Here is a 27,617-nt window from a genome sequence, read left to right as displayed (position 1 = left end):
GCAGGCAGGGATACAGTTAATGTTCAACAGGAGCAGGGTACAAGCCAGGGGCTCCAGCTGCAGGGAGGGCACAGCTGGGCGCAGCCAAATCTCCGTCGCGGAGCAGGCAGAGGTGAGGAGACGAATTCATCTCCACCTGGCATCTCTTTTACCTGGCAGGGTAAGGTGAAGATGGGCCTTGGCTTCAGGCTGCTCCTGGGCTGGATCCGCAAGAGCCCAACTCGAGGGGTTTGAGGGGTGAAGGTAGAAGGTTAAGGAGAAGACAAAGAGCTTGTGTCTACAGAGAGATAAGGTGAGACAGGCAACCAATGCCTTCGAGTAACGTGGGAAAAGTCATCTTAGAAACAAACAGAACGCGGAGCGGCTGAGCACTCCTCGGTTCTAACCCTTACAGAGTCTATGACATTTCTTTTAAGTGCTGGAGGTGTTCGCGTAGTCAGGGCTCCACGGGAACCGGCTCCTCCGTGGGAGCTGCAGGAGGAACAAGCCCCAGCTCCTGCCGCGGTGCAGACAGATGGCCAGGGAGGCCACAGCTACCCGAGAGAAGCAAATTCTCCAGTCCTGGTCTATTCTCCAGGTGCGGGACCTGCTAACGTGTCACATTTCTATCTGATGAAAAAAGGAATATAGTACAGAAAATTAAATAAGAAAAAGAAAAGCCACACATTCAAGTTTGAGAGATCTATGGGAAGAAATCTTCTAGATCCTAATTCAGCCACGCACACCGCTGAGGGTTTAGCTTCTCCATGGAAGACAATGGGAAGCAACATTTCTTCCCTCTTATTCAAGCTGTCCCATCCAAAATTTTTGCTCGACCATGCTGGATACAATTAAATACTTGTGCAAGATCTTTTTTTTTTTTTTTTAAGATCTTCTAAAGCTAAGTGCCTAAACCCAAACTCTGGCAGCTAAAATATTTACCTGGTTTCCAAAGTATTTATGGCTCCCTTTCCTGGCAGCTTTGAACTTTTTCTTTAGGGTGCCAAAGAAGCAAATCATAGGAACCCACTTCTAAATATCTTATTCTTTTCAAAGACAGGCAAAGTTGCTCTATATATTTGTTAATGTCTTAGGGGAAAGTCGTTTCATATTCATATAAACGCGAACTCTTTCTAACATAAAAACTGGTACTGAGAGCCATCCATCACTAGTCCTCACCATGTATTGCTTCAAGATGCTGCTAAACTGAAAAACTGAGATAAGAATTTATTTGTTTTAATGCCAGTAGATCCAATGATTACCCTTAAAGTGTGAAGCAGATGGGCCACCAAATACTTTTGCACCAAGATGGGTATGGGAAGGGGGGCTGCAGTTCCTGGCCCGTAAAGGGATAGTTTTACTGTGTGTTTATCAACAAAACCCTCTCATTTTGGTTAAGCTAAAGAAAGTGGCAAATTAATTACTTTTACCAATCAATTTTTAATCTCCCTCTGCATTATGCACAGCAGAATCTTCTAAGAGAGCCTTCTTTAGGCAGTAAGGCCAAGCAGGTGGAAAAAAGAGATTATTTTCACAATTATTGTGTTGATGTCTTGTAATGGCATTTGAGTATCAACACTCCCTCTGGATTGTTATGCCTCGTAGCCATGTAACCTTTCTGGCACTCCTCTCATTTTGTGTGTCTTAAGGAAAAACATTCCAAAAAATAATATTTGTTATTATTACACTGTTGCAAGATATATTTAAACAGGAAATGCAGTGTGTTATGAGCAGGGTATTACACTGGGATACTGGACATTTGATGCTTTCTGCCCTTCTACATCGGCTTTCCTACACAGCCCTGGGAAAGGCACTTAATTTGTCTGTGTCCAAGCTCTCCAGCTATGAAATGAGAATAATAGACGCTTCCTGTCTCCCACCCTTTATCCAGTTCATCTATTTAGATGGTAAGCTCCTCATCTCTGACCATGTTTTTATGCATGGCTTAGAACAATAGGACACTGATCTCAGCTGGAACCTCCAGGCACTTCCATAATGCAAATATTGAATACTAAATAATGAAAATAAAAGAAAATCCTCAATTTATTATGTATTCTCTCATAAAGAATTGGTCACACGCTGCCCTGGTAGAGCACCTCTGGCTCCTGGGGAATGGTATCTCTTCTAAAAGAGTGGAAGCAGCATCCATTGGAGAATATCTTTTAACAGTGAGCTCCCCTAAAGCAGGCTTCAGCGAAACCATGTGAATAAACCCCTTTTCAGCGCCGAGCAGGGCACAGCAAGACAGAGCCAGACTTATAAAAATGAGAAGACAAAAGCTGCGAAGACAGTTTGTCTTTCTGTTACAGATCTTGGATATATTTGGGTTGTTGGCCCATGCACTTCTTATTTCTGTTTCCAGTGGATCAATACACGCTGGTTTGTTTTACTGAAGCGCTGTTGTCTAACCAGACCAACTGGTGGTTGTGGCAGCTTCCCATGCAACGTTACATCAGGTCAGATTCTTCTCTGGTGACACCACAGGGTTCAGCCAGCGTGCTCTTAGTTTCAGGCACAACCTCGGAGCAGAAGGTGTGAAGTTGAGCTTACACCAGGGTTTGTGTTACAGTTTAAACCCTGGAAGGGACACAAAACTATATGGTGGGGGTCCACAGTGTAGGCACTCTGTTCTTTCTGGGTAGGGTCCCGCGACCCAGCCGTCCCAGACCTCTGCACCCCTGCAAACCCCTTCCGCTTCCCACGTCCTTCGCTGCAGTGCCAAGCTCCGCGGTTCCAGTTCACTCTTTCAGAGGCCCAGCTGTGGACACAAACAGGCACAGTCACTCTGTAGCAGTTCAAAAAAATGAAATAAAAGTAATTTTTTACTCTCCACAACCCTGGGTAATAAAGCACCGAATGCCTACAACTGCTTCCCTGCCTCATTCTTCCCATCCCTCAAACATCTTTAAGTCAGCATTCCCCAAGCAGTTCATATTCTTTCTTCTCTCCCCGTCCTTTGCACATAATTTTCCTTCTGCATCTCCTACAGTAGTTTTCACAGGAATTTGCTTCGTCCTGTGTGTGTGTTTCGGTGAAAGCCATGTCTTTTATTAGCTCCAGTCCCCATTGTAAGATGACCTCCTCCTCCAGTTTGCCAGGTGATTAAGGTACCCACAATTTCACTTGAGAAACTGGATTGCCTTGGAGAGAAGCCAGCGACCTGCCCAAGAAAGCCTCCACGTAAACAGAGGTGCATCGAGGTTTAACAGCCCTCGCTCGTTAACTCTGTAACCGTGTTCACAAGCTGCAGTCCAAAAATGGGATGAAATGGTGATGGTCAGGCAGGTAAAACCCAAGCACAAATAGGGATTTGCTACGTGATACAGGCACGTGGAGTTCCTTGAACAAAAGTCATGGTTTTACCACAGAAAGGTTTCCCAGGTCACCACAGACCCAAACCATCCTCTTTCTCTGCTCACAGAGACCCAGAAACACTTTTCTCCTTCATGCTTTTGTGTTTTAAAGGGAGGATTACAGGGAAGCTCAGTTTGCATGAAATCTAGACTTGCATTACTGAATATTCATGCACATATCAATGAATATTCATATATGTATGAATATACGGCAATGTTTCAGGGCTTGAAGAGAAGGACTGCTTTTGATTTAGATGGCCAAGTCAAGGTCCTAAGGATCCTTTCCATCTCTTAAAGGATGGCAAAGGTCGTATCGGTGATTGCTGGATGAGAAAAACCCCGTAACAATCCTGCAGCGCTTCTGATGCCAGCCGAGCAGAGAAACAGATACTGCCGGAGAGTCCCAGGGCTGCTGAGCGCCATGGATCAGGAAATGTTTTACATTGTGGATACAAGTAAGGAGGCCAGAAACTTGATTACAGGGGAGACTTAGTTAAATATTCACTGGGATTCATTATGTGAAAACCACTAGAAAGGAACATGTTTCTACAGGAAGGGTAGGGCTGTTTTATTCTTGCTTCTGTTGTAAAATGCTACTGATGGATGCGTACACCAGCTACTGTCCTCTAGTGGGAGGAATACGGCAGGTCTGCGTGGATGTGCAGAAGCGCTTTTGCTGGTTGTTAATGTTAGCTAGAGGTAGTGCTTCTTTAATTTGCCAAGGAAAGCCCTGGAGAGCCAACAGGACTTGATTATCTGATCACCTTGCATTTGATGAGCAGGTAACATGAGCATTTTGGGCAAGAGGAATGTTATAAACAAGATTTATAAAGTCTTAGAGCTGTTGCTCATTTAGTCTGAAATAATCGTGAGTGCAAAGACAGAGCAAGCTGCACAGAAGCTTGGAGACTGAGAAAACCACACGGCGCTCTCAGTCAAGCCCTGCCACGGAAGGGTGATGGCTGCATCCCAGATCACACATCCCAGCCAGCATCCATTTGTCCGGATGGCGGTGAAGCCGGCACATTGCTTATCCCACCTTGCAGCGTGCGCTTTCCCCTCGGCTCTGAAGTGTTGAGTGAGCACCGAGTGCTCGGGGACCTTGCTCGGCGCTGCCTTCCAGCTGGCCGTGCACAACAAGAAGTCGTGCTTCCTGGCCCCGGCCCTCAGCTGTTTGGACAGATCAGGTCCTAAGATCATAAACACAGGGAAAAAAAAAAAAAAAATAAAAGCAAACCATCCCAGCAGATCCCCCACGATGCTTCCTGCGAGGAAACGGCATGTGTGGGAGGACGGGGGTGGCCTGCCTGTCCCCTGTCCCGCACGGTGCTCCTTGCCCTGGGCACAGACAGGCAGCCCCGGCTCCTGGATGGGGACCAGCAGGACCGTGTCCCCGTGGGGGGCTCACAAGAGATGGCCTCTTACAAGCCATCTCCTCCCCCCCACCTCCCAGGGCTGGACGGGTCCCAAAATATTGCACGTCCTTTGAAAAGGGCCGTAATGATGATCAGTGGCAGGTGATAAATCTCCCAAAAGCAGCTTTTTAAACAAGGGTCCAATTTTTACTGGCATATTGAGCCTCATTACATGCAAATAAGAGCAATTCAGCGATGAATCTGAAAGCAAGGAGTTCCATTTTCACCACAGAGGACTGGAAAAGCATAGTAGGAAGTCAGCAACTGGAGAAACATCGAACCCTCGGCTACAGAAAGCGTTAGCACTAAAAAGGGCTTTTCGTGGCATGCAAAGGGTGAAATACCGCGCTGGCCAGCGAGGTAGCTCTACGGTAAAAACATACGGGGCAATTTCTCTCCTGTAAATTTGATTCCCTGAAGCCTTACATTCAGCAATCTACTTTCTGAAGGAGAAAAAATAAAATAAAAAAAAAAGGGAATCGTCAGTCCCACCCTGCTCAGCGTGTAGCAACAGGCTCCCAATTAAATTCTGGAAAACAGAGAAGCTGAAACATTTTAAACAGAAACTACTGTGATTTCCAGCGTACAACCAAGAGGGAGCGGGGGGGGAAAGCAAGCAGTGAAAAATTGAGCTAAAAGCAAAGGAGCTGCATTTGTAATTCTGCTCAACAGGAAAAACATCATTTACAGATAAGAAATAACAGTTTAACCCTGTCTCCACAAACAAACAGGCAGCGGTAACTACAAGCGATCGGTCTCCTCCCGTGTTGCAGTGGGGCCCGGGGGTCAGCGGGTCCCCTGGTTTGGGGAGAGGCAGAAGAAGGGATGAAAGGGGAAGGAAGCGGAGGGAGGGAAGGCAGGCGCTCATATGGTGCTCCCACAAAAACTGTCGTGAAGCCAGGACATGATGTGGAAATACGAGGTTTATACCCCGGCCTGCCTGAGATGCCCGGGGTTCTGGTGGTTTGGGTATAAGGAGCAGACGAGGAGCATTTTCCAGAAGGATGTGAAAAACAATGGGGTTAAACCCACCCTCTTCAGGAAATGACTTACAAGAGACCCCAGAGGAAAATCGCGCTGTAATTCCATCTGGTTAGAGATACCCAGCTGCTTTGTCCTCCAGGAAAATCTGTCTGGTCCTTAGATATGTCACATTCAGTGCTTAGTACTGAGGCTTCCTTTTCTTGGATGCTGAGAAGATCACCAAATGGGCCCAGGAGAAAATTCCTCTTCATGCCTTGCATCCAAAAAACTGACAAATCTGTCACCCATTTGGAGCTCTTCTCTTAATAGAGAGAATGGTGGGAGAAGGAAATTAACTTCACCAGAGGAAAAAAAGTCTTCCAAAATCCATGTTAGAATCATAGAATGGTTTGGGTTGGGAGGGACCTTTAAAGGTCATCTAGTCCACTCCCCCCTGCAATGAGCAGGAACATCTTCAGCTAGATCAGGTTGCTCAGAGCCCCATCCAGCCTGACCTTGAATGTTTCCAGGGTTGGGGCATCTACCACCTCTCTGGGCATCTACCCTCAAAGTGAAGAATTTCTTCCTTATATCTAGTCTGGATTTCCCCTCTTTCAGCTTAAGGCCATTACTTCTTGTCCTATCACTCCATGCCCTTGTAAACAGTCCCTCTCCAGCTTTCCTGTAGCCCCTTTAGGGCCCTCTAAGGTGTCCCTGGAGCCTTCTCTTCTCCAGGCTGAACAAGCCCAACTCTCTGAGCCTGTCCTCATACCAGAGGTGCTCCAGCCCTCTGATCATCCCCGTGGCCTCCTCTGGACTCGCTCCAACAGCTCCATGTCTGTCTTGAACTGGGGCCCCCCAGAGCTGGACGCAGTACTGCAGGTACTCCAGGTACTCCCAGGAGAGCAAAGGGGGAGAATCCCCTCCCTCGACCTGCTGGTCACACTGCTTTGGATGCAGCCCAGGACACGCTTGGCTTTCTGGGCTGCAGACATGCATTGCCAGCTCATTTCCAACTTTTTACCCATTTTTCAGCCTGCTGCACAGAGCTCACCAGGAGCTGGTAAGCCCCACAGTATGATACTTGCTGGAGCAGAGGCAGCAGCCTCCCTGCGATGCAGACCTCCGCTCCCGGGGAGGCTGCGCTGCCTGTCCCAGCCCGGTCGGGTGGTCCGCTGGGGTGGGAGTTGAATTGCATCAACAGAGCAGTGAGGAGAAGCAGTTCACAGCTGTTTGCGTGATACATATCTTGCGAATAAATAAACCTCATCTCCAGTGCTGCTGCTTTCTAAACATCTATAGAGACGTGCGTTCACTGAAAACATTCAGAAAATAAACAGAAAGAGTGCTGCTCAACTGAACCCTGCTCTAGCCAAAACCCAGCACTGTAAAAGTGTCGCCTTTCAGTAGAGTCAAAAATCTCATCAGCCCCCAAAATTTCTCAAGGAATGCTCTCTCTCCATTTTCTGGTGCAGAGACACCTCAGAGACCATAGGTTAGGGGTTCCAAAACCTGATGTACGTTTTTCCACATATACTGGGAGGCAGAAGGAGGTAAAGAATAGTTAAATGCAGCACAACTGAAAATTAGCTCAAAATGCCGCAAGCTGCAATTCAGATGGATTACAAGATAACCTCAGTAGTTTCAAGAATGTAGCAAGAACAGCCTTAAATCAACATAAATACTTGCTCAGCCATTTTCATCTCGGGATTAATGTCAGACTTTTTTTTTTTTCTTCTGTCCTGTGGCACTAAAACCATTTTCCAGCTTTTTTCAGGGAAGGCATTTGTGGTTACCAGCAAAGGGAGTGGGAATGGTGATGGATGTGGGACCCTGCGGGTAGCGGGGTCTGGACACCCTCTGGAGAGCGGGAGCAGAGCTGGGCAGGGAAAGGTTGGTGCTGGTGGGTGCACCTGGGGGTTACGGTGCTCTGAAACGCCAGGATTTGCCGGAGTTTGGTGGGGAGCCAGCCAGAGGCCTCCTGCCAGCCCCGCTTTGTTTCTACCTGCTCGGTTGTACCAGAAGGCAGCTATCACCCTTTTCAGTGCTTGCTTAAAGCTTTTGGTTTTTGAAGCTGTCGTGGACCATGCCCGCAAGACACCGTGATACGTCCCACACTACAATCCCACTCACACTCAGCAGCACCTCAGGCCAAGTGATAGCCTCAGGATGCAGCCCTTAATTCTGGGGTGAATTCTGGAGATTTCCTGATACTCAGAAAAAAAAATCCCCAGAGGGGCACCTGTGGCCACTGGGATAAATTTCTGCTTTACGGTCGCCTGCAAGCTGGCCGGGAGACACACCCTTGCTTGCTGGAGTACAGATAAGCTCCCAAGGACTTCAAAGGGATTGCTGAACCAGACTGCAATGAATTTCTGCAGAAATGTAATGCACAGCATCTGTCTGAGGGGATGGAGAAGAGCTGGGGTGGTTTAGATTAGATAGCACTGTTTGGCTTTTGAGGGGCTTGAGGAAGTGAAGGACACGTAATTGTCTTTCAAAGTGTAATATTTGACTTCAGTTCACCCACACTGCAGAGGGGCTTGCAGATAAGTGCTGGAAATCATTTCTGCGTGAGGGCTGGGTACCACTTCCATACAACTAACCTCCCTGAGATCAGCTTTCCATTCAGGGTATCATCGTGCTAGGGTACGGCTCAGTTAGTTACACACATTTGGTTATGTCTGCTCCTATCAATTTATTATTGCTAGGGAGCACTGCAGGGCCACATCTACCTTTACTGGTACAGTGTCACATCTAACAGCGACAGCACCGATGCACCGGCAGTTGTGATGAGCTCTGGGTCACGGGGAACCCACGTCCCGAGAGGGTCACACCTGCTAACTCAGTTGATGACCATCCTTCCCAAGTCAGCACTATTAAAACATGGATATTTTACTACCTGCTGGACTAAAACCTGAAATGATAAATTCTTTCATCAGAAGAGCAGCAAAAGGAAGAAGTACTTGTATGCTAATGACACTTTCAGTTAATGTTAATGCATACAGGGGGAAAAAAAAAAAAGCTTCAGTCAATTTGGAATCCTTTTTACAACCACACACAAATGTCTGGACGTGACCTGGGGTCTAGTGCCAGCTCTGTTGCTATCTGTCCTGGGGACTCTATAAACTCATTTGAGATGGGGCAGTCTCTTACACAGTGTTTGCCTGTACCCAGCATGCCAGGCCCTCTCCATCTCACAATAAAATAAATAAATTTTTAAAAAAGGCATAAGCAGCTAGTTGGCAATACCATCTAATTTGTCCGGGATGAGGGTTTCTGGCCATTGCACACGTGCCTCATCTACTCTAATTTTAGTGATGGTCTTTATTCATTGTTTGGTTCCAGCTCCGCTCTATGAAGGAGTACAGATACACAGGCTTTTACACATTTGTCAGGAGCTTACGGTATGCTCTCTTTCTTGTTAACAAGATGTTTTTTCTTTCTGTTTGAAGTCAATAAAATCTTTCAAGATTTAAACGTAAGGATGAGTTTCTCCTTTGGATGGAAGGTACACCCAGATAACCAGCCTTTATTCAGTTTCTCCTTAGGTGAATATTCCCCTTTTGATATCAAGATTTGTTTTCCCTGAAGAATCATGCCAGACCACGCCAACAACATGAAAAATCACTGTGAATGTGTCAGCAGAAACATTTGCTCTGAGTAACTACAAGCTTGAGCAGCAGAACCAGAGTCAAGGCTAGGACACTAAAGTTTAACTGTTTGTTCCATTAAATAATTTACTGGCCAAACAGCATGAAGCATTTAAAAATGCAGCGTGGTTTTCAGGCCAATAAAGAAACACCTGCCCAGCAAAAATTACCAACTCGCTGTTTTCAGTTGCATGCTTTGAAATTCCTCGTATAAATCTCACTGCCTTGCCTGTCTGGAGTGTATTCTTCCCAACTTAGTACATAGGTTTCATCGAGCTACAACGTTAAAATGCCACCCTGCACGTCTCTGCTGGTGCAAGCCACGAAGGCAGAAGGACGCAAGAACGTTCCCAGCTGCCAGCCCTGAGCGCCAACCAGGGATCGCAACCCAGCAGAGCTTTTCACGTCTGCACCTCGTTGCCAGTAAAGGGAACTCCTGTAAGGAAAATGCTTCTCTCTGTTTGTTTTCAGTAAACACAGGGAGATAAACATATGCACTTTTCCCCAAGACACTCTTCAGTAAAGTGTTCTTTTTCCTTTAAAAATGAAAATTCTTATCGGTAAATATATTTTTTTTCCCCAAAGTGTGCCATTTTGGAAATGAAAGCATGAATTTTTCTGTTAGTTTCAATAGCTACTGGGCAATAAGCTCGAAACAGTAACACAAATTTGTGAAGCTGCATTATACACTATAAAGAATAATTCAGCATTGGCAAAAGGATGGATTCTGGCTTTAGCATGGTAACAAATCAAAGAATCATTTTCCAGTATTTTATCCCTTGGGCATTTCCTGCTTCTCACAAGACCTTCACAAGAAGTAAATTGATAATTCAAGTTCTCCTCTAGCCCTGCTCTGTTCACAGCAAAATAACAAGTTAAAATAATTAGCAACATTTATTAGAATGGTTTCCTAAAGCACAAGAGAGGGAGTCTGACTGATGTAGTTGTGCGGAGGTGGTCTGAGAGCTAATCAAACCAGCTGACCAAATAAATTTAAATGTCAAATCACAGCACGTACTGGAATCGCTACATTGATTTCCCCCAAAAAGCACCTTCTTGTTTACCTACTAATCCCAGAGTGTTAAGAGAAGACTCATTCACATACAACACAATTAATTTTGGCACTCCCTGTATATACCTACTCACCACTATCATTAGCGACAAAGTCAAGTAGACCTTGTACATAGGCCTTTCGGTTCCTTTTTCTGCAGGGCTTTTGTATAGAAACAGCTGAAATAAGCACAAGGATTCATCTAGATCATTACCACCAGATTAATCCAGATCTATAGAATGCTGAAAGAGTATGTAGGGGTACTCGTGGGTTGTGGAGGATGCTTCTATGGGATCGTATCAAAGAAAGATCCTCTTCTCACTCACCTTTTTCTTCCTTCTCATCAAAAACCTGTTACTAACTGTTCAGCGCAGCCGTGGTGACTGCCTTGTTACCTCCTGCCAGCCAAGGTATTTCCAGTGGCGTAGTAAACATCGCCATGCCCATACTCGTCCCAGGTCATTTGCCGGGGATCATGGATTCAGGGGCCATTCGGGCAGGTAGCAGTGGTTCGGATGTCACTGCGTCGCACTTACAGCTCCTTTAGGAGGGACCAGGAGGAGAAGGAGCGGTCCTGCTCCGGCCAGGGAGGTCTGCGCCCTGCCAGACATAGGGGCTTTGGTACAACTCCCCTCTACGCAGCAGTGTGGTAAGGGAAGAGGAGAAAAATATACTTAATAGCTCAAAGTCACTACCACCACTTTATTTTGCATTCCTTAAATATTTAAGCACACGGATTGTTTTTGCAGGAAAATGAGCAGAAAGAGGGCTGCTGTAGTGGGCAGTTCATTACTTGGCCTGGGGTATTTCCTGGTGAATTAGCCCTTAGCACTGGTATTCTAGCAGGCAGGCAGTAACCCATTTGCCAGGACAAGAAAAGAGATCAGAAAGCTCTGCAAAGGTGATCTGATTCCTTTTAGGTCAAACACATTTAAAGTCAGTGAGAAATTGTTGGAGAAATAGATAAAAAAAGTAAAAATCCGTCACAGAAGAAACAATTCAGAAAGTGTCATTTGTTCTCACTTTTCCCCCATTTCTTCATGCAGGGGAGGTTGAGTTAAGATTCAGACCGTGAGGGTAAGCAATGCTTTAATATACCATTCAAAACATTTTCTTTCACCCAAGTGGAGATTTGCAGGGTCTGGTCTCAACTCTTGCATCGTCTGGGTCATATACTTGCTCCCAGTACCTCCAGCATCAAGACCATAACTTCTGGTTGAACCAGATTGTTTAGGAAAAAATAACCCCATCTTAATTTAAGCTTTCAAAGAGAGAATTCATCATGTCCTTAGGCAAATTGTTTCAGATATTAAATTCTCCAGTGGCCAAGAATGCACACCTTATTACTGGTCTGAATTCTTCAGCTTCAGCTTTCAGCCGCAGAACCTCATTATAGGTTTACTTCATTAAAGAGCCCTTTCCCCACACAAGTACCCTTGCACTAATGGTTTGTCCACACAGAGTAGTGTGGGCTGACGCACATACTGTCGGAGAGAATTCGCACGGAATAGCCAGTAAACTCAGCGTAAATTTACTATAAAGGAATTTCCTGAGTAGCCTCAATTAGGGTTGGTTATCCAATCTTTTATTTAGACCAATGTAACATTTAAAAGAAAATAAAGCATGGTCAGCATGGCAGGAACATACTTCTAGCACGCACCAGCTGTGGTGTACAACCAAGAGCAGGGACAGCACATCCCAGGTTTGCTGGTGGGTCCAGGCAGGAAAGAGCCCTCGGAGCCGCGCGTCGCTCCTGCCCCCCCCATTTCCCTCCCTGGTCCCCACACTCCAGCCAAGGGCACCATCCCAGGGCCAGATACAGCCCCGGCCACCCCCAGCCCCGAGCACACACGCCACGCAGGACGGTGTTCATGGGGGGGCTTGTCCCCACCACCAAGTGCTCCTTGTACAGTCCTTGTTCCTCGAGGTTACCCTCATACGCTGTGACACTGACCATCTCCCTCTCCAAAGCCTATGGTTACACAGCTACAGCACTACTGTAACTATTTTCTCTTTCAATTAAATACCCTAATGGGCCTTCTCCCGTGTTACGATAGATCATACTGCATCAAACATCTTTAAACTGCAATATTAACACCAAACCAAAGCACCCCGCTCCAGCATACACAGGGCTGAGCTGCTGTTGTCACCACAAGTCCAAAGTGCAAAAAGCCATAGCTGTGCACAGCCCCAAATCAGCAGAAAAGCGTACTGCGAGGAGGCTGCTTCTGTGCCTGCCTACACTTCAGAGCGCAGGGAATATTTATTGTGTTTGGCACAGAAAATTTGAAAATAAACAATACAGTACCTGATCATTATTTTCCGTTCAACTTTTGAAGGCTAAAGCAAGGAAAGGCGAAGGGGGAGGCAAAGCACCATTCCAATAGGTGTGTCTCGGTGTAACCGGCGTGTTGCAGCTTGACAGTTCTCCCGGTTGCGTGGGCAGCGTTCGTGCAAAGAGGCTGACTTGTAACTCCAAGCGATAGCACAGCGCAAAGTTAACTCACTGCATGCCTTACGGCACACCGCACGGGGTAAAATAACAACCAGCACAACAATAGTACTACACTCTTACTCCTTCTTCAGGTTGGTGACGCTCAAATATCCTGCAACATGCTGTGATTCATTGGCTTTTGAGAGCCATTCCCTTTGCTGGGCGAAGGAGGACAGAGGTGAAAAAATCAACACGTCGGGCACGGCAAAGTCTTGGTTTTCTGCACGGGAACAGGCGCTGAGTTTGGAGGGGATGATTTCTGCTATGGTGAACAGTGGTTGCATTTGCAGCTGCCGGGGTGTGCAGAGTGCAGGACAATTGGCATCCTCAGAGAAAAGTTACGCCAAAGCAGGGAAAGCTCCTCTGTGCAGATGCCGCGTGTTCAAGGAAAAAACCCGCATTGGTAACAACAAGCAGCTTTTTGATGGCATATCATCATAGGCATCAAGCCTGTGTGTTAATCAAGGCAATGAGGTACTGGAGGGATCTTGGTGATACACACCCCACTACCTATGGCTCTTCTAAACCCAGTGTTTTTGTGGAAGAGGCAATTTATTTTCACACTCAACTCTTCATTACTAAGGCTGATAACAAAGAAATGTGTTTTAGCTCCAAGGCAAGTCCAGCTTCAAGAGTTCTGCATTTTCTGATCACCTTTATTTTAAAAAGATGTATGTCTTGGCCTTGCACTACAGAGCGAGACTGTTTCCTGCATGTCAAAGGGTGGAAGAGGCTTACAACGTATGTCAGCCACCTCAGGAGACTATAAAACGCTGCAGCATTGCAGCTTACCTAAGTCATCTTCCCATTGAATCCCTCCTTCACCTGTTTCCAGACTGCCTTCAATTTATTATTTTCTTTTAGGCATAGCCTCTGAAGTCAACAGTTGGTTATTTTTCTCATTTCTTTACTAGGAGAGTACTCCTCACTATGGAAATTATGACTTACAGGGCTTATTTACATTCTTACAGTATTTTGTATAGCAAAATAATTAAACTACAAATCAAACCGTTGGCATTTTAATTCTGGTGACCCACCATTACTACCTTTCAGCAGCTGCTCCATAACTAGCAGGGTACAAGGCACCGGGGATGGAGGAACATGCCAGAGCGAAGCCTCTCGTGCCCCGGTGAACAGCCAGCATCTCATCCCAGGTCATGGGGGGCTTCCCTTAGCTTTTGGGCAGAACAACTGGTAGGGCCCAGCATTTCTGGCAACCCTTTCATAGAATCATAGAATCTTTAAGGTTGGAAAAGACCTCTAAAATCATCAAGTCCAACCATCTGTCACCAGAGAGGCAGAGGGGAATTCTTAGGGAAGCTGGAGGTATCATCTGAAACTGAAAGGGGGCCATCAGCATGGAGGGAGTTAAAGGGGAGAGCTCCCAGAAGCTTGGTCTTGGTGCTGAATATATTAGATATTGTCATTCATGTTCTTGGCACAGGAAATAAGAGCACGTTGATGAATTTTGCTGATAATGTAAGAGTGAGAAGGACTGTCAAATAGAGGAAGATGGGAATGTCCATTTTGGGAGAATGGGATCAGAACAGACCAGAATTTATTAATACGATGAATAGAGTTGTGCTGCTCAAGATTAACAATGACAACCTATGTCAAGTTTATCAGCTGCCAATGACAAGGAAAAGTAGAAGACATGGAAACTAGCTGGAAGCAAGACAGTTTCTTAGCTATTGAGAAAGATTCTAAAGTATCTTTCCAGATGAGGGCAAATTCCCACCTAAACTTGGCCTGGAGCTAGATAGATACGCAGAGGATTACACGAGGTGGTCGCCTGTGAGAGCTGAGGATGGGGTTCAGTACCTCCAGCAGAGGCAGGAACTTTGAACTGCAGCTGTTCACATCTGTTCCACGAATCAGTGGGTGCTTTTGCTAATTAAACCCTTTTCATGATGACTATCTCCACCACCATTTTCTTTAGGGTTGCCACTATAGTCAAGCTGAACATCATAGCTACATATATACATTTCTTTGCAAAATATTTATTCAGAAGTGTTCAAAGCAGACCTTGCTCCAGACTGCGGCATCTTCCTCACCCTCACCACCTGATGGAACAGACTTTTCTCTACAAACAAACCATTTGCGGAGATGCTAGCGTTTGTGTATAGGAAACACTATTACACTAAACACATCCCGTACTTCAGAGGGAAAAGGCAAGGCACATCAGGTCGCTAGCTTCTGAAGTTGGCTAGATGAAAGTAAAAGCCACCCATAAGAAGATGATGTGATACTGAGCAAACCAAAGGAGAAACGCTAAGAGTAAATCTGGGGTGCAAGTAAAGACAGCAATATGCTTTGGTACACACTCACTTCTAAGCAAGCTGTTACACTCGGTACATGAAGGCTCTATTTCTCCTCTAAGTAGTACGATGTTTCCAGCAAAACCTGGGTTAGAAATAGAGATATTTGCAATGCTTTTATTACCATTATAGTTCATCCAAGATGATGTGTCTGGTTTGAAAGTCACAAAAAACATATTCTTGTTAAAAATGCTGCCAAAAAGCTAAATGAAAACAGCCTGCTGCTGAATCCTGTGTTTGCAGCATTACCAGTGGGTTTTTTCAAGGGTGTTTATAAAGACTGAGTTTCATTTAACAAGGCAAAAGCCGGAGCTCTCACATACTCCATTATTTCTCTGCAGGTCCTTCTCACCAGGGTTAAGTCTTTACACTACTTCCAAGCAAAGCAGCCAAGAAAAAGAAGAAACAAATGCTACTACTACTGAGCACAGAGGCCTCCTTTGCAAGAAATGTGATTTACGGAATGAAGTTCCTGGCATGTCTGCTGCGGGCTGTCACAACGTGTGCCTAAAAGCCAAGGCTGAAATATGATCCCCGTTCCTTCCAAAACGCGTTGTGGCTTCTAGCAAGTTCTTCTGAAAGCGCAAGCAATCCTTTTCTCGGGAGCTGTGCTCTGGCTGCGTGTTGCCGTGCCTTAATCGGTCTTTGCTTATCTGAGTGCTGCCTGGGGATGAGGACCCTCCTAATTTACTCCAAAGCTGGTGCTACTGAGCCCTGCGTTGTTGAAAGTTCTGGAAACTGGAAACTTTTTCATGTAGTTTGGAGAACTGACGCACTTGGAGAGACACGGAGCAAAGCTTGTCCCAGTACCCGGGATGAGGCTCTGCGTTCACACTGCCTTTAGCTCTCCGCTGCCCGCACTTGTGCATTGGACACCTGGTTGCTGGGAATTGAACCGTGATGGAGAGCTTTTTCCATAATTTCACAAAATGGCAAGCCGACAATAGCAGCTTGAAGGCTTTCTGGCCTTTGCTGGCGCTGAACTGTTGATGTAGAAAACATTTTCACCCCCTTTCTGCAGTCCTTTAGACGTTCCTTTTCCTCCACGTGAAGCAAATGCCTTTTCAGCATTAAACTTTTCCTCAGCTGCATTTCAAACCCAGAAAATATTTTACCTGTAATGAAAATTCCTCCTCGTTTTGTTGCTGTCTTTAAAACCGGTGAGATGATAGCATTTGTACACCTCCATGGTCTACCTTGTCTTGCAGTAGCAGAGACTCCATCATGGTAGGACTTCTTTTTGCCAGCCTCCCCCAAGGCTGCAAGGTGACCCAGCTCTCACCCACAGGTCTCACCACATCACGTGCTGCTGATCCCATGGGAGACAACCCCCAGGACCTCGAGGTGGGGAACTGCCAGAGCGAGGAGGTCACAAGCTCCTGATGGTCTTCATTAGTGAGGGTTGCAAACACACAAATAACTTCTCTCCTACAGTTTTGGATAAAATCCAGTATATCAGTTATACAAAGGAGAAATGTTGCTAACGTATTTTATCTGTGTGATGAACAGGTATTTTCTAAGCGCAGTAGCTAATGAACTGACACGATTCCCTGCAAAACTAAAAAGACAGACATAACTGAGTCAGACAAAGTCAGCCTGACCATTGACTTTGTATTTGCTTCAGCGGGTTTTGGCGCTGACCCCACTTGAGCCACAAAGTTTTGAAATTCATGCGTTTCTTCATTCTCATCTTTCAGTTTTACAGTAGACGTTTTTTCCCACAAATGTCTCCGAGGCCGTGCGGGACGTGGTCCAGCTCCCATTAAGGTCAATGGGAGTGCTGCCACTGGCTTCCCTGTGGGTCTCAGCCCTCTCCCATTGTATTACATTTCCAACTGCAATTGGAGACAGCTTATTTCAATTTTTTCCTCTCCTAGTGCCCACAATGGGCAAAGTATTTTCCAAAGAGAAAAGAAGGTCCCACTGAATGTCCCTAAAGTCTCTAGAGATACTGGAAAAATCCGTATAATTAAATACATTTGACATGCAAGATCACAACTGTTCTCTAATAATATTTTTTTTCAAAGGCTTCTCTCCCGTGTAGCTTTGCTGCACTGTAAAATAGCAGGGATTAAATCCTGATTCTGATGTAGTTTATGGGAGTTTTTCCAATTAGCTTCATTGGGGCCATATTGTCTTCCTTTGTCTCCATCTTTAACGCTACCAGACCACTACTGAAAACGCCCCAACAGGAACCAATAATGGCACATGGGTCAGTTTGTCACTGCCAGTCACACATGTATTTGACACATTATCTTAATCAAAATGCACCAAAAAAAAAAAAAAAATCCATACAAGGAATGGAAATGCATGCAAACTGTATTAGCTTATCTTCAGAAAAACTGACGCCTTATGCAAAAAATTAATTGCACTCAAGGAGCGGTGAACACAGACTAACAACTGACAGTAGAAATGGCAGGGCAGTAGCTCCCTGCTCTTACACAGAGACTAGAAACATCACACCATCAGAAACTATTAGGAAGTCCACCGTGAGGATTTAAGAAATGCAACAGTGCTGAGAACCACTTGGAAGTGGGAACATTGAACGTAATTCTGTTATACAGAAGACTTCATCCACATATTAATGTCTGTTTTGGATGACCTGATTAATCTTCAGGAAAAAATAGTAAAGTTTCCCCCAGACAGCAAACCAATAAATAGTAAAATGTTAGTTACACTGTCTGATGTGAAATGTTAAGGAAAACTACCACTAGCAGGTACTAACCTTGAACCTTTATATAAACGCTTTGAGACAGACACTTTAAAAACACCACAGACATCCCAAAGTGGGGATTTCGTGAAGGAAACATGAATTTACAGTGATTAAAAAAAAAAAAAATCTTTATGCACGAAGAGCTCAGTCTCTTCTCCATAACGAATTGATTAGGGGGCATATATTTGGGACTCATTCTAGTTAACTAGGAATATTCAAGCGATAGCTGTCAGCCACCAGAAAAACAACTGACAGTGACTAAGAGCCCCAGTTTGCTGCATGTGCTACAGTGATCTGCGACATGTTGTTCTCATTCTTTAAGTGAAACCAAACCAGTTACATTTTGTATTCACAATCCAGACTTCAATGCAAAAGTCACTTCATAGATGTTCCCAGCTACCCGACTTCTTCCATAGTGTGGGGAAAAGTATGAATTTGTTGTTATTGTGCATACACTACAGTACCATGGATTAATTACGTCACCCAGCGGTGCCATTTTGCCACCATTATACTTCTCCTCATCAGGGGTTTTTATTGATTAGCCTTATTATTTAGCATATTGGGACTTAGCCTTCAGCAGGGCTCTGCTGCCTCCCAAGAGGTTGCCTGTGCCTGGAAGATCCTGCATGACACCAGTGCGCATGTTGATGCATTTGTGCTGTAGAGCCAGGCCAAAATGGTTCACTGCTTCAGAGCGGAGGAGGGAAGCGATTAGAAAAATCCAGAGTAGGTAAGACCCTGTGGTGGGAAGACAGATCCCTCACCGGGACGCTCTCCCGATGTGAACGCCAGGAAGATGTGTTTCTGCCGTGCCAGCCTTGCTCAAGTGCTAGTGCGTGGAAACTATTTCTTTTCTTCTTCATTTAGAAATGGATCTCAAATATATGTAAGAAACCTTGCTTTTGGTCCATTATTATCTTCTCTGATCTTGTTAACATTTGCTGTGGTTGTTGTGCTGCTCCATCAGCCTCGATGGCATTAATACCGCCTTCTTTGCTTGCAAAGGCTGAAACCCTAAAACCAGGTTGTGGTTGCTGGTAGCTTCCCAGCTGCCAGACCGGCTGCTCAAAGTCATGAACTCTGTGCTAGCGTCAAGCTTACACATATGGTCACGCTGTATTTACCAAGGTAAAGTAAGATGCATGCATTCTTTACTTACCAAAAAAAAATATCCATGTTTTGGTGGCATAAACCCAAAGGAGGAACTCTGAAACCTCTGCCTGCTGATGCTGGAAAGAGGCAGAGCCAGGATGCTCCTGCCACATCAGTCCTGGCTGAGCTTGTGGCTGCTGATGTGAGTTAGAGCATCCCTCCAGCCTGTCCGACACAGCTTGTCGGGAGAAGCCTTGACAGGGCTCCAGCAGAGTCTTAGTCATCTGCGATTTATATCGGCCTTTAGGCTGGTTAACTGATTGCTGTGGCAAAAAAGGGTTTGTGCATACTTAAAGATGCATAAATAATTCCATTAATAAGAGATACATGAGCAGTGCCTGGAGCTTGCACAGCAATATCAAAAAGTGATGAATATCTGATTAAGATATTGATCCATAACATCTTCTGTCCTAGCCACAACTCAAAAGCCTTATTAAGTTCTTGTCAGAGAGTTTAGGTTCTGCTAATTACCTAGCAGAGGATTTGGAGGGTGTATTAGGCTTACTCCCTCTTATCCCTCTTTTCTCTCCTCTGCATTTTGGTGGGTGGGGAATGAAGAAACAAAAAGATGCCTACAGTGCAAATGCCCCAGGTGGGCGCTCCTTGCGCCCCTCTGCCCCAACAGTGCCAAGCCATCCTGGCCGAGTTACAGTAGCATTAAGAAAGAGCTGCCCTGTTTTTTGGGATCTGCTGTTTTTCCCAGCTGTAGCATTGATTTCCTGGGACATGAATGAGAGAGTTTATATTTCTGGGATCAGGGACATCAGCCTGCCCACCTTTCAGGCAGACCCCATTAGCCAGCTGGTGGCTTCTCAGTGACTTCAGTGAAATGCCACTTCCTACTGGAGCATGGACTGAGAGCTGGAAATAGAGCATCCTTGGTGTGAAGATCTTACGCTTCAGAGAGAAGGCAAATCGGAGATCTTAAGCAGCACCATACTTCAAGTTGATGCATTGAGAAGCACCAGCAAGGATGGCAAACCATTAGTCACATGAGACATCTCCAGGGCGTCCAAGAGGAAGAAATACACTTTGGCTATTTCTTTAACATTTTTAAGCATGGGTAATACTACTTGGAACAGAGTGGTTTTGTCTGTAACTATCAGGACAAGCTGGACCAATACCATTATTCATGACTTAAAAAGCAAAGCTGGAGCCCCAATTCAGGAGACCGTTTGTTATACATTGTTATTGAACACATGTTTAAGCTCCACTGAAGCTAACAAAACTTAAAGATACGCTCACATTATTTGTTCAAAAGGGATCAGCTCAGGGATGTACAACTTAAAGTGCTTCCAGGGTTCAAGGAACAGAGCTAAGTCACTGTTCCTGGTCTGTCTTCTATTCTCATTATTCATACATTCATTAAGTTCTTCACTTTTTCTCCATCATCTTTACAGTAATGACTCTCCACAACAGCTGTAGCCGAGATTCCTCTCCTGTTTGAGGGCACGTAATCCTTAGCATGGGCAATATAAACAGGCTCAGCTGCATAAAACAAATATGGATTTTGCTAGTAGTTTTTCCATATCTAAGAAAGCCTACACTATTTTTTTTAAAACATCAAAAAGTAGAAAAATGGAGCATATGCGGCCAAAAGCAGTTATATACTTTGTAAGTTTATTAAAAGTTAGAATTGTTGTTCATGAACATACTGAATGGATTTTACTAGTTTCCCATAATGGAGCCCAGGCTGGCATTGCTTTAGACATTTTACTGTGGAAGAAATGTCAAGCATGCACTCATCCCTCTGACTGCAGTTCAAATCAAACAAACTAGGCTAGACATCTAATAACAAGCTTTGTTCACTCGAGAATAGCAGCTATGGAAATATGCCTCGTTTTATATATTATTGTATGCACGATCTGAAAAGAACACTGCAAAAGCAACAAGCACTGTTCTTTCATTTTGAAATAACCACTTTCAAGCTACTTATTTAACCGAGAAAAAAAAAAACACAACACAAAAACCCCAAAAACTAACACACAGGACTTTTAGTAAGAATGTCTTCATAATTCAGTTTTCCCTGTCATAAATTGTGATTCATATAACTAGACTTTTCTTACTAATAGAAGCTGGGGACGTATACGGAAACCAATGTTACCAGAACTTGAAAGTAAATTAGAGCTAATTGTTTGGGATTAATTTATGAAGGCAATTTGACATGCCTTGTTTGCAGCTCTAGTGCAAAAATAAAGAACAAGCGCAATTTATAGTTTGTTTCTTATATGAAAATTAACATCTAAACTTTAATTTTTTGCAGCTATGTTTAAGAGACGGTCTGAAGACAGTAGAGCCCTCTGTGAGGTCTGCTACTGCTCTGTCTTCATTGTGGTTTGCTATTTCTCCTTTTAGGAACCAAAAAGCCCCTTTTCTCTTGGCACCTGACAGCTTTGCGAGGTTCCGCAGCAAAGACAGGAGGAAGGCGCATTCCCTTCCGCGTGCATCTCTCTGCTCTATTGGAAGCCACCTTGCAGCAGTCCTGGCATGGCTGGAGATGCCTCCTTAACCGGACCCTCAAAACGAGCAATCCCCTTCCTTAAGTAAGTATACACACCAGCCTCTTTTTATTTCTGAATTCCTACCCCCTACACTCTAAATATTTACCCTTGCAAATACTATCCAGCCTATGGATTCCAGCTGCAAACAGCATCGTAGCTCCCTCGGCGTAGATGGGCCGAAGGCCTTTGCAAAGGCTCCCGGGTGTCCAAAGCACCAGACCAACTTTCCTCCAAAACAGCTTCTTATCATAGTAACACAAAAGGTCGCAGTAACAGTTTGCAGTCTCTCTCAGCAAAGGGAATAAATGTGCAAACAAAGCCATTAACAGTTTCCAAAATAAACTCCTACGCTCAGTCGCCAGGACTGCAGCGTGCCACATATGCGCTGCACAGAAATGCTTGCTTACATGTCAGCCGAGCAGCTGCGAAGAGCTGCGAGCCAAATGAGCGCTCTCAATCTGACCACAGAAATGCCACCTTAATTATTTTGATACTATAAGCTTAAAAGCATTAAAGATAAGCACAGGGAGATCAAGAGAAGGGTTTTCACCTGTCAGCCCACTTCTTTATTGCTCTCTTCAATTAATACTCACATCAAACAGGTGTCACTTAACAAAAAAAACCAAAGCAACAAACCAACACCAGGAAAAAAAAAAAAAAAGAGCTGTCCTGGAGGAGTATATTATTCTCGAAAGGACACACACACAAATTACTAGGGAGCCATCTGTGCCACAAAAATTTCAGCAGAGATGCAGCAGCCAGAAGAAGGAAAAAAAAAAGAGAGAAAAATCAACAACAGTAAAAGCAAACATTCCGATTTAAGATATGGCAAAAATGTTTGAGTCAGCTCTAACAAAGATTTTTCCTGATTATTATTTCCCTTATCAAGCTGGCAGGCATGATTCACTACTCTTGCACTTCCCCGGTGCTCTGGGGCAGGTGACCCCCTCTCCCCTCCTGCATCCCTGTCCAGCTCCTACTCACTCCGCTCCCTGGGGCTGTCTCATTTCTCTGTCCTCTCTCCCAGAGTTTGTTTTCCTGCTGCTATGGTTCTCCCGTTGCTGGTATAAACAGGAGCAGAAGTTTCCTGCGTGACTTGGGCTCTGTTTGCTTTGGTGGGAGCTCCTGGTCACATCTGTGAGACCTGAACCAGGTCCTCCAAGCACCAGCCCTTTCAAACCTGGGCTTGCTCTCACACTAGAGATCTCCCATGGATGTTAAGATGTATCAGCACACCGTCCTGTCTTTCTCAAGTCTCTCATTCGATGTCTTGCCTTCAGATTACAGAGCTCGTGGAGCAGGAAACACATCTCCTCTTGTTTGAAAAGCTCCTAATGTATTCTGGCAGTACCAGAAACAAATTAATAAATGTAATGTAAAGCCTGGTTTGAAACAAGCATTCAAACAGCCAAGGAGCAATTAATTAATTGATAGTGACAGGTATTAACAGGGCAAACAAATTTATTGGGGCTGCAATTATACCCAGGTTGTACTTGCCTGAAATGTTAACTGTCTGATGAGACTTAACACTCAACTAATTAGCTTTAAAAAGTAATTTCCATGTGCCACCACCTTCATTTGCTCACAGAAAGGAAGCAGAGTGTCTGGCAATTGCCATGGCCATCAATCCAGGACTAACAGCTAATCCTGTTTTATTACCATCATTAGCCAAATACATGGATCATCAACAGAGCAGCTGTCTGCTCTTCCTCTCTGCTCTTCCTCCCCCCAAACTCTCCAGCCTCTGCGTCTCCATGCACCAGATACTGCTTCTCCATCCACTTGGGTTACTCTCTCCAGGTGCTCCTTCTCTCCCCTTTATCCATCCCGCAGGAGAGGTGTTCAGCTACACAGCTTGTCTGAGCACCTCTCTGATCCAGCGTGGCCCTGCAAGCACACCTCCTCCCACCTGGAGCTCCAGGAGGGGCTTCCCCACAGCTGGATTTAGTTCTGAAAACTAAACTCCCTCTCCAGAGGCTGGATGTGTCCAGCTCTCCCCAAAACCTCTGCAGCCAGCAGCTCCTGCCTGGGCTCTGCTCAGCCATCCCCACCACTGCTCTTACGCTTTGCCCTCGCCCAAACTCTCTCTGTCCTCACAGAGGATACCACTGAAATGTCAGTAAAAGAGTCTAAGCTGGCTAAGATCAAAAAGTATTTATAAAAAAGTCCTTAAAAGCTTTAAAATTCAAAAGACTAACATGACCAAGAAGAGAGTGTGTAAAGAGCCTGCAGGCTCTGGTCAGGGGGGCCGTGGGGATTTGCGACACCTGAGAGGTGAAAATGCGCAAAGAACCATGCCAGGAAGCAAAACTGGGGAGAGTAATCCACGAACATTCAGTGTTTAACTTATTTCAGGGAGAGGTGAGGAGAATAAATGAAAGCCATTGTTAGAGCCTTGCATGAAACGGTTTGCAGATTTTATTTATTTAACTTTAGCTGGTCCTTGGACTTCTCTTTCCAAAAGGCATGTGTCTTTTCATTAAAAAAAGGTGGCAAAGCACAGCTTTAAAGAATATACTTCAGTACTCAAGTTATTTTACCTGCATGGCACGGAGCAGGCAGGCTTTCTTCCAGCCCGCAGAATGAAACAAAGAACGAACTCGCACCTGCATCTCATGCCAAAGTAAGTAAACAAATGCACCATGAGTTATGGGACCTTCATTCTCTCAGCTGCATTTGCTTGTTTGCTTGCCCAACTCCTTTTCTTCATGGCAATGGGCCATTTAAAAAATCCTTTATCTGCTACTATTTACATTAAGATTTCTGTTTTACAAAGTATGTCACGGAGAGTACAAACCAACATCTTCAAGCCCAGATGCCTGATGTTGGGTTTCTCGACGTGTACTCACCCTCCTAAAGCAGAGCTATCCAATTTCTCAGAGTACAAAACTTCATCAGATCTTTCTTTTTTTCCTAAACTACGAATGCCCCAGGCCAAACCCCCAGTTTTTGATCCTTTCAAAGTCTGCTGGTAAGCCACCCTGGGAATGCGTGAGTGTATCGATCCCCGCTGGGTCAGCACCGACGCTGCTATGCGAGGAATCCCGCCGTCGTGTTGCTGCCTGATAACCGGGAATATCACCAGATGAAAGGAGAAGAGGAATGACTCAGGGGACAGAAAAAGGGAACGGAGCAGAAAATACTAGAAAATAAGCTTACCAACATCATATGCTGACTTAGCTGACTAAAAGCACTTTCTTTCTGCTTCTTTACCCGGCATCAAATGACAGAACCAATAATGTTATCATGTGCCAGCCTGCACAAGCCAAGCCTTGCTAATCTTTCTTCATTCATTCTTTTTGCACTGTGCTGCAGTACGCCGTCCCAGTGAGCTGAATTGCCCCTTTGTTATTTCAGGTACAGTTACTAGCCCTGGTACAAACCCATTCCTCCTCCTTAGAGTCCCCATTGTCCCCGGTTGTTTACTGTGGGCGCATTCGCACTCTGCAGCATCGGGACATCTGGTGACTAGCAGCACTAAGCATCGCCCAACCGCCCGGCATCCTCGACAAGGCACTGAAACAAAGCTCCTCAGTGTCTGTTTCTATACCAGCATCTCCGATGAGAAGGGACAAGATAAATGAGGTTTCTGAAGCAGCGCCTTATCTTTCCTTTCGTGTCCATCGTGGTATCGTAATTCTAGATAGGAAAGAGCGCAGTCTCTGTGCAGGAAATTCAGCTGGGTGCAGCCTGCACTATCCAAGTCACAACGTATAGCGATGCTAAGGCACCATATAGGCAACTAATGGCCACAGAACAGCTTTATGTTCTGTTTGTAATATATATTCTCATGCCATGTCGTGTAAGGCAGTGATCCCAGGCCAAAACCTTAATTCAAAACAATCAGTGGGTGGGAGGTTTTCAAAGCAGAATAGGCTGGTGGGAAGGGTTTTCAGACACTTGGCATTGGCCTCGTTGCTTGTTGAACCCCAGTTTCACCAGGAGGGTCTGTGACAAGGGACTAAGCCAGGACCAAGCACTTTGGAAAGGTCCAACCAATTTGCCCGCTTGATAGAAAGACTTTGTGCAGCGTTTATCGTCCACTGTTTCGAGAGAAGACTGAGGAGCAAGGGAGAGCCACAGTGTATGGGGTTGTCAAGGAAAGTAAGAGTGAATGAATAAAGCTACTGTCCTTTTTTTAGTTGCATGAGACAACCTTACAGAAAGAAAGGCACAGTCTCCCTGAGGAGCATGCAAGCAAAACTTATGGCAGAGCAGGAGAAAGACAATATTAGGCAGGAAGGAGGAAACTGAGAGATTAAAAAGTTAAAGAACTGGGTCATTTCCTCAGTAAGGCAAACACTTACCTTAAATTAACTGCATTTATAGTTTGTAAGAGTTTGTAATTATGTTTTGTAATTGTTTTACTCCTTACGGGCGGCATGATCGAAAGGCACATAAGAGTGACTGTGAGGCAGATCCATCCCACTTCCCGTAGGACCAGCAGCAGATGCCTGGTCCTCACAGCTCCTGCCAGCTTTCTGGGGGCTTTCTCAGCGACTTGTTTCATCTGAGTCATTGCATTTCATAACGAGTGATGAATCCAGACTTCATTCATTTGCTTAGTTAATTTTTTAAATCTTCTCTATTTTTGTTCTTCACAATATCCTGTGGCAATGAGTCCCACAGTTAATTTTGTATGGGACAAAAATAATTTTTAGTTTACTTGTCTTACCTGCCGCTTGATCTTTTCACTGTCTACACCCGGTTAGTTTTTATTGTAAGAAACAGTCAATAACTGTGCTGTAGTCGTGTCTGCCTTCTAGGCTTGACCAGGTTTCCCTCTCTCCTCCAGATCAGTAAGAGAATTGTTCAGCAAACAGCTCTGGAGAGAGCGTATTTCCTCAAGGAGCAGGCAGCAAGGAAGAAGGCAGAAAAGAGACGTTAAGACTAGCGTAACAGAAAGAACAAGGCTGTGGGAACTGAAAAGGTGTGAGGCACGGCTTGGGGTTGAGTGATTGATGTGAGGTCTTAAAGCACAGCCCAGAATGTGATGAGTTTCATTTTCATAAAAAACACTGCAGTCATTATGTGGTGGCCAGAAGGCTGTACAGCACTAAATATTGCTGATGTTTAAGGGCTTCTTTTTAAGAGCTTGGATCTTAAAATATCATGTGTGGGTACCAGCAAGCAGTTATTTGTGGTAAGTCGTTACCAACGGACAGAGAACCCAGCTGCCATAAACATTGCAACTTTATTTTCTTCCTTTGTACTGCTATTCCCAAAATGTGCCAAATAAAACACATTCTTCTAAACAGACCCACTATTATTTTATGGTCTCACCATGCTGGGTTAGAAATTGCAGTGTCATGAAAACATCCTTTAAATAAATAATAAACCCCAATATTCCTAAGACAGGGTCTTTCATCCTGAAGGAGCCTGCACAGCCTCACAAACCCTCCACCACTGGGACAGGTAATACCATGCAGCAACACCGCTCAATAGTTAAGGCCAGCAAATGTGGAGTAAATACCGTACGGCATTTAAGAAGCAGTGGAAATGCAGGTAGGAAAAAAAAAATATCCAATTATCCTTACTGGGAAGTGGGCCGAGAGGCTGGAGCGAGCATCCCTCTACGGAAACGCTGGTGGCTGCGAGCGATGAGGTCCTGTTGCGACAGCTCGTTGGGGAGATGGGTACCTCCAGCACTTCATGGCTCCTAGAAACTGATGAACATGAGATTTAACATTATGAATGCCTAAATCCTGGATGTTTTGTGAGTGATCTTCCACCCAGCTACTGCCTCCTTGATACCTGATACTATCTTGGTGCTCCACATAGTTCGAATGGGACAAAGAGCACAAACTAATTAATGTCTGGGAGTTTATTACAAAGATACAAATTCCACTTGATTTCCACGCTCTTTGTCCATCTGCAGAAAAGAGCTTTTCCTGAAATCACACTGGTAGCCCATGAAAATACATAATATGCCTTTTGCGTTATTGTTTGTGTATCACCTTGGGTGTGTTTTGCACGCATGAGTAAAATTTCTACCCCATAGATTTTACAGTCTAAATTGCAACAA

General features: G+C 44.9%; 1 long non-coding RNA gene across 1 annotated transcript; it reads right to left on the bottom strand.

Annotated features, from left to right (window-relative positions):
• Window positions 1-2,957: 2,957 nt before the first annotated feature.
• Window positions 2,958-27,254, bottom strand: LOC142602543 (uncharacterized). The gene is made up of 2 exons (XR_012836283.1): window positions 27,130-27,254; window positions 2,958-4,522 (listed from the first exon to the last, which is right to left on the bottom strand). It is a non-coding gene; the product is annotated as an uncharacterized LOC142602543 (long non-coding RNA).
• Between the last annotated feature and the right edge of the window lie 363 nt (window positions 27,255-27,617).

The sequence above is a fragment of the Balearica regulorum genome, chromosome 7 (genome assembly GCF_011004875.1).
Source record: "Balearica regulorum gibbericeps isolate bBalReg1 chromosome 7, bBalReg1.pri, whole genome shotgun sequence".
NCBI lineage: Eukaryota > Metazoa > Chordata > Aves > Gruiformes > Gruidae > Balearica > Balearica regulorum.
This window is presented reverse-complemented; position numbering and strand designations above follow the sequence as displayed.